The following is a 6,286-nucleotide window of genomic DNA, read 5'->3' as shown; positions in this document are numbered from 1 at the left end:
TGAAGAATGGTGGGAAACAGTGGTCTCTAAGTGTAAAAAACGATTTTGCTTGGAAAAGAGATAAGAACCCTACCTGCTACAAGAGCCAGGGATACCGGATGAAAAGAGGATGGAGGGCAAGACCAGGTTGGCCACTGTACTCGCTGCCAAGAAGAATTATTTCTCGGCTGTTGGAAGCACCCCAATAGGCATGAGAGGTAGGAGTATAAGCCATACTGGACCTCCACTCCTCGTATTGTTATTAGCGGTATCCGTAGTACCCAGTAACGAATGCATGAAGTGTTACCAGCAGGTCTCCTGGAATAGGAAGATGGTTTCCACGATGACAGTGCATTCGCATATCAACAGCCGCTGTTATAACTGCCGTGAGTTAACAGTGTGCAAATACGACCAACACGAATACTGGGTTGGGAAGAGTTTAGGAATAGGCGGAACAAGACTAGGAGTGCATTGTCCTAGAGGGGAGCAATGGCTCTGCTTTACTAAAGCCGGGCATTGGGACATATCGGACGGAGGTGGGGTACAAGATATGATAAAAGCCGAGAAAAAAGATATGATAAAAGCCGAGGGGAGAAAGGCTGAGGCTCTCGGAGACTTTGTACTGGCCAGCCATGGCCACCGGGCTTCAGCTCATCACTTCTGTGTCAGATGACCCTGTCCTCCCTGTGAGACCCCTCAGAGCAGCTGTACCCAGCTCCAGGGGGGCGGATACGGCCTCAGCATTATGGCGAGGTGCTTCCTGGGAGCAAGATCTCTCACGGGGGCACTGGGAAACCCTCCTCAGGCCTGGATGCCCGAGAAACATCTCTGCACTGCTCCATATCTCACCAAAACCAGGGACAGAGGAAGGCTGCTGTGGTGGCCTCCAAGAGAACCAGCTCACCTGGGCTGTTCTGCAGCCACCAGCTGCCTCTGCTGACAGGCGGGTCTCAGCGTTGCTCTGCAAACGGCTGCCACCTCCCTGCAGGATGCTCTCCAGCGCACGGTACGTCTGCACTGAGTCTTCTCGGGGATGAAGTCCCAAAGGGAGGGATGGGGTTTGCTTGGCCCCCATTCCCAGGGTGCCACAAGAGAGAGCTGCCACCTCCAAATGGCCTGTGTGACGTGGACACCACACACGAGCTGCAGACATGGGTCAGGACAGCTTTGGGGAGCAGCAAGCCATTCTGTGGTGCCCCCGGCGCTGGCAGAAAGCAGAGCCGGAGACAATGGGGAGAAGCCCAGGGCAGCCAACGGCAGGGTGCAGCGCCCGCAGAAACACCCAGCTCCTTGAGCCTCGGCGCTGGGGCTGCAGCTCGAGGCTGGCACTGGCTGGGGCTTCGCTGGGAAAAAACAGGCAGGGGTGACCGTGACACCCCACGCGTGTACCTCGTCCCACGATCTGGGAACATGTCCCTCTGCCCATCGTCGCCACGGGGTGCAGAAAGCAGCGCCGTTGGCCCTGGCGTGGTCCTGAGCCATGTCTCAACAGATGAGTCTTTAACCAGCAGGCCTAAAAAGAGGGAAAATTGCCCAGAATTTAGCTGTGCTCAAGTTTTTGCAGGCAGTATGATTTTTTGAGCTGCCTGGTGGTGCCGCTCCTGGGGAGCGCTCCAGACCCAGGGCGGCTGCCTGTACCTGCGAGCAGGCGGTGCAGTGTGCGCAGCGGGAGCCAGCGGTGGTTTGTGTGGCTGTTGGACGGGTTTGGGCTCTAAATGTGCCCATCCTAGTACGCCTGGTTCCTTTCTCCTTACAGGTTGTATTTAGAGCTTAAGTGGTATTATTTTAAAAAGCAAACAAACAAAAAACCAGCTGAGTGATTCCTGCCCCCGCCCCGAGCTGGGCTTTTTCCCCACAGTCCTGGCCACTCTGCAGGGCGACGTTCATCACCAATTTTAGGCAGCAGGACTGAGCCCAGGGAAGGGCTCTTCCCGGCAGCGCATTCCTTGAGGCGCCTGGTAATTCCTTGAGGCTGCCGGGGGATGCTCAAGAAATGGAGACAGCTGCCCGTAATTGCTATTTGTGGTCCCTCCTCATTGCGCTCTGTCTGGCTCCCTGCCCCCATCTTTTAATTCCTCCCTCTCTGTCTCTAGCCCATCACTATTTTTTCCTTTCTCTTTCTTTCTCTGGACGGCTCCCTGACCTTATGTTTTTCCTCCCTCCCTCTCTGCCATACAGCCTGTTTTTGTCTTTCTATATTTGTCTTTCTCTCTCTGGCTCCCTGTCTCTCCTATAGCCCGTTGCTAGTTTTTTCTTTCTCTGCATCTCTCTCCCCCGCTCCCTGTCCTTCTCTATCGCTCTGTCCACCTTCCTGGCCTCATCTTCCTCGCTGTCCTGCAGCCCGTCCCCTTTCCTGCCTGTCTGCCTGGGCCTTCCCTCTGGGCCTCCATCCCGCTCCCCGTCCCCTTTTGCTCTTCCCCCACCTCAGCCCTGGAGGCTGTCGCCGTTCTGTCCTTCTCCGCCTCCTCGTCCTGACCCTGTCCCCTGCCCTCCATCTCTTTCCCGCTCTCCCCCTGCTCCTCACAGGGATTTCTCCTCCCTCCACTCCCTGCCCAGCTCCCCCCTGCTCTCCCCGTTGTCCCTCTGGCCCTTCCCACCCCTCTCCGCCGCTCTCTCCCTCTCCGCCCTCCTCCTCCCGGCTCCACCGGGGCTCCGGGGCCTGGCCCTGGGCCGGGGCAGCCCCGGGGAGGCGGCCCTGGTTCCTGCGGGGGTCAGAGGGCGGGAAGGGGCGCCCCGGGGCACGCTGGGAGCTGTAGTCCCGGCACGGGTTGTGGAATCGCTGTGACTTTGGCTCTCTAGAGACCACACATGCTCTTATTTTTCTGACCACCAGTCTTGAATAACACACACAAAACCTACACTAAGCCCATCATGAATCAGCTAAAAATTCTGAGTCGTAAATTGTAGCCCGATCCTTTAGCACCATCAGTGCTGCTCACCTTTCCTTTCTGAAGGGGGAGATTACTGGCCTTAATGGTTTATGTCCCTTCAGCACTAACCTTTCAGCCGATGTCTGCTGAAATTCACAGAGACAGGCTTGGTATGGCTGGGTAACTATAGAATGAAGTAATTACCTCGGCCTCGTCCCTCCTTCTTAGAGACCTGATTTATAGAAGGTTCCTCCATCAGCTGAAAAGGCAATGGATATTTTGGAATCTTTTTCAGAGAATCAAATGGCCTAATTACAATCATAAATGAGCTGAAAAAGCCTACTGGTGGACCCTCTCCCTTAGAGAGAGGGAAGAGGGTGAGGCCCCACACAAGTCAGAGGACCCCCTCCCCTCTCGTCACCAGGCAATAGGAGGGGATCGCAGAGACGAGGGGGAATGGAAACAGGTCCCTGCTCGGGGAAGCAGGAGAATCCCCTCCTGGCCCCTCCCACTTTCCCAGTTACCTTTCCAGAACAGGGGTTCCTCTGGAGATATCCCTCTGGAGATACTCCAAAACCAATATGGGACCCCCATGACCCCTCCCAAATCCCCTCAGGAGCACACAAAGCCTCAGAAACACCCTCTTCACCCCCTAATCCCCTCCAGGATCCTCCAAAAGGAGGGGCTGGAGCCCCTCTGCTGGGAGGACAGGCTGAGAGAGTTGGCGTTGTTCAGCCTGCAGAAGAGAAGGCTCCGGGGAGACCTTAGAGCGGCCTTCCAGTCCCTAAAGGGGGCCTACAAGGAAGGATGGGGAGGCACTCTTCATCAGGGAGTGGAATGAGAAGACAAGGGGTAATGGTTTCAAACTGAAGGAGGGGAGATTTGGATTGGATATCAGGAAGAAATTCTTTACTGAGAAGTTGGTGAGGCACTGGAACAGGTTGCCTGAGGGAAGCTGTGGCTGCCCCATCCCTGCAGGGGTTCAAGGCCAGGCTGGAGGACGCTTTGAGCAGCCTGGTCTGGTGGGAGGTGTCCCTGCCCAGGGCAGAGGGGTTGGAACTCCATCATCTTTAAGGTCCCTTCCAACCCCAACCATTCCATGCGTCTGTAAATCCCACCCACAGGACACAAAAAGCCCTCAATATCCCCCACGGGGAACCCCAAAATACCCATGGGAACACCCCCCCCCAAGCTTCAATTGACCTCGACATGGCTTCATATGTGGTCCTATCTGCTAGAATGGGGTCTTTTCCAGAGACTGCCAGTGGCGTTGCCGTTTTCCTTCTTGTATGGGATTGAAAATGCAAACATCAAACGGGAAGACGATGAGGATTCTGTTGAAGTTCCTGTATTTCCAAGAAAACTTCCAATCCTGCGGTATTCGTGGCATTTTTACTGGCATTGGTGGAAAGAGGCAGTTTGCATTTTTAGGTTGCCTTCGGCTTTCTGGCTGGCTTTGCAAATCTGGCTTGTGCTGTGTGCTCTGAGGAAAGGTGGGCCTTGACCCTGGTAGCGCTGCTGCTTCAAAGCGCTAGCTCTTGAGAGAGCTTCTCTTCAGTACAAGTGTTTGTCAGGTACCAAGCTTCCAAGGCCAGGCTGGCAAGAAGTTCTCTTTTCCAGCTACGGTCCATGTTCCTGGCAAGAATGCCTTACAGTGAGCAATAGACACTGCTGCTGGGTTGGAAAACTTGCTTTGTCTCTCTATTTTCCAGTTGGCCAAAAGTCTCTTGCCCTTCTTTGCTTTCTTTTCCAAGCTTGGGCTGTTTCCCAGTCCCAGTCCCCGCCATGTCTGTGATGTCATTATGGAGCACGTTCCAGAGCCAGCAGACAGGCAGGGGTTCTACTACTACGCCGGAGGGAGGGCAAGGACAAAGTGTTGTAAGCACCCCAGAGTGGCAGAAGCGTCTCCCACTGCCTCAGGCTTGGAGGTGGGTGACAGCTTGCCTCGTGGCGCATACTCCTCCTCCTCACCCAGGGAGAGGAAGATGAGTGCTGTGGCTTGCACCGCCTCCCACGGGCTTTGCCCGGAAGGGACACCAAGCGACGTGATCATCAGCGTGGACGGCATTGAATTCAACGCGCACAAGATGGTCCTCTCTAACTGCAGTGCGTACTTCAGGTGAGTGCTTGAAAGAGGAGGGGATGGGGCCAACCAGCGCTCCCTGCTCCGTGCCACACTGTGCCTGGCTGTATCTCCAGCGCTTCCCTCGGCACTCCAACTCTCCTCCGGCAGTTCCCCCTGCTCCTGCTCCCTGCCCAGGCACCCAAAGGCCTCCACAAGCTGGAAGTGGTGTCTGAGAAGGCCCAGCTAGGGTGCGGGGCTGGGAGTGTGGCCAGCCTGGCTGCTCTGCTGCCAGGCGGGAGGCTTTCCTTCCCCACACACGGGTACTCTCTGCTGTTCTTGAAGCCAGGTGCCCACTCGCCCTGTGGCTCCTCTTGAAAACAAGCGGCCAGTAAAGCCTTCCTTCATCAAACTCCACGGCCTCCCAGCGTGCCTACTGCTAGTGCCCAAACGGGTGCGCGGGGAAGGGGGCACAGGGGATCACGGGCTCAGGGTTTCCCACGGCAAGGCCGCTTTCTTCCCCAGCAGCACTCTCTTGGTTTTTTCAGGGCTTTGTTCTCCAGCAACTGCAGCAGTGCCGACAGCAACGTCTATCAAATCCACGGCGCTTCCCCTGAAACGATGGGGCTCCTCATCGAGTACGCCTACACCGGCACAGTGCCCCTCACAGAGGACAATGTTGAAAGTTTGCTCGTGGCGGCAGACCAGTTCAACGTCCTGGGCATCGTCAGACTGTGCTGCCACTTCTTAAAAGCCCAGCTGTGCTCGGAAAACTGCGTCGGCATCTGGAGATTCACCCACTACTACTACTGTGCTGACCTGCGAGAAGCAGCCCACGAGTTCATCCTGCGTCACTTGGAGGAGGTGAGCAGGGTGTCCGCCGAGTTTCTGGCACTCTCCTTCAATGACCTGCAACGCCTGCTGGAGAAGGGGGAGCTCCCTGTGAGAGGAGGCCACGCTGGAGGCCGTTCTCACCTGGGCTGCCCATGACCTGCCCAACAGGAGGCAGCACATTGTCTTCTTGCTGAGCAAGGAGGGCTGGAGGAGTGGACAGAAGGGATTTTTCTTTTTAAAATAAACTCTGTGTTTCTGACAGTCAAGACTTTGCTCATCACTTGTGAAGTCAGACCTTGCCAAGGGTAGGAACTTGTAGTCCACGTTCCCCGGACTCACACGTCCCTCATCCAAATCGGCAAGTCCCATTTCTATCAGTTTCATAGGATCGAGATTTTCATCGGTGCCCCAGAAGGTCCTGTTGACCAGCTCCTGGAAGAGCTGGAAGTTTGCTCGCCTGCAACTCGCGGGCCTGGCTTTACTCTTGCCCTGGAGACCAGCTTCAGGGCAGGTAAGACTGCGCTGGGGAAGGGATCAGCAG

At 55.9% G+C, this 6,286-nt stretch overlaps 1 pseudogene; it reads left to right on the top strand.

Moving 5' to 3' along the window:
- Nucleotides 1-4,651: 4,651 nt before the first annotated feature.
- On the top strand, nucleotides 4,652-6,006 carry LOC141734837 (kelch-like protein 10; annotated as a pseudogene).
- The last annotated feature ends 280 nt before the right edge of the window (nucleotides 6,007-6,286 follow it).

This window comes from Larus michahellis, chromosome 25 (genome assembly GCF_964199755.1).
Source record: "Larus michahellis chromosome 25, bLarMic1.1, whole genome shotgun sequence".
NCBI lineage: Eukaryota > Metazoa > Chordata > Aves > Charadriiformes > Laridae > Larus > Larus michahellis.
Note: the sequence above shows the minus strand (reverse complement) of the source record. Positions and strands in the feature narration are given on the sequence as shown.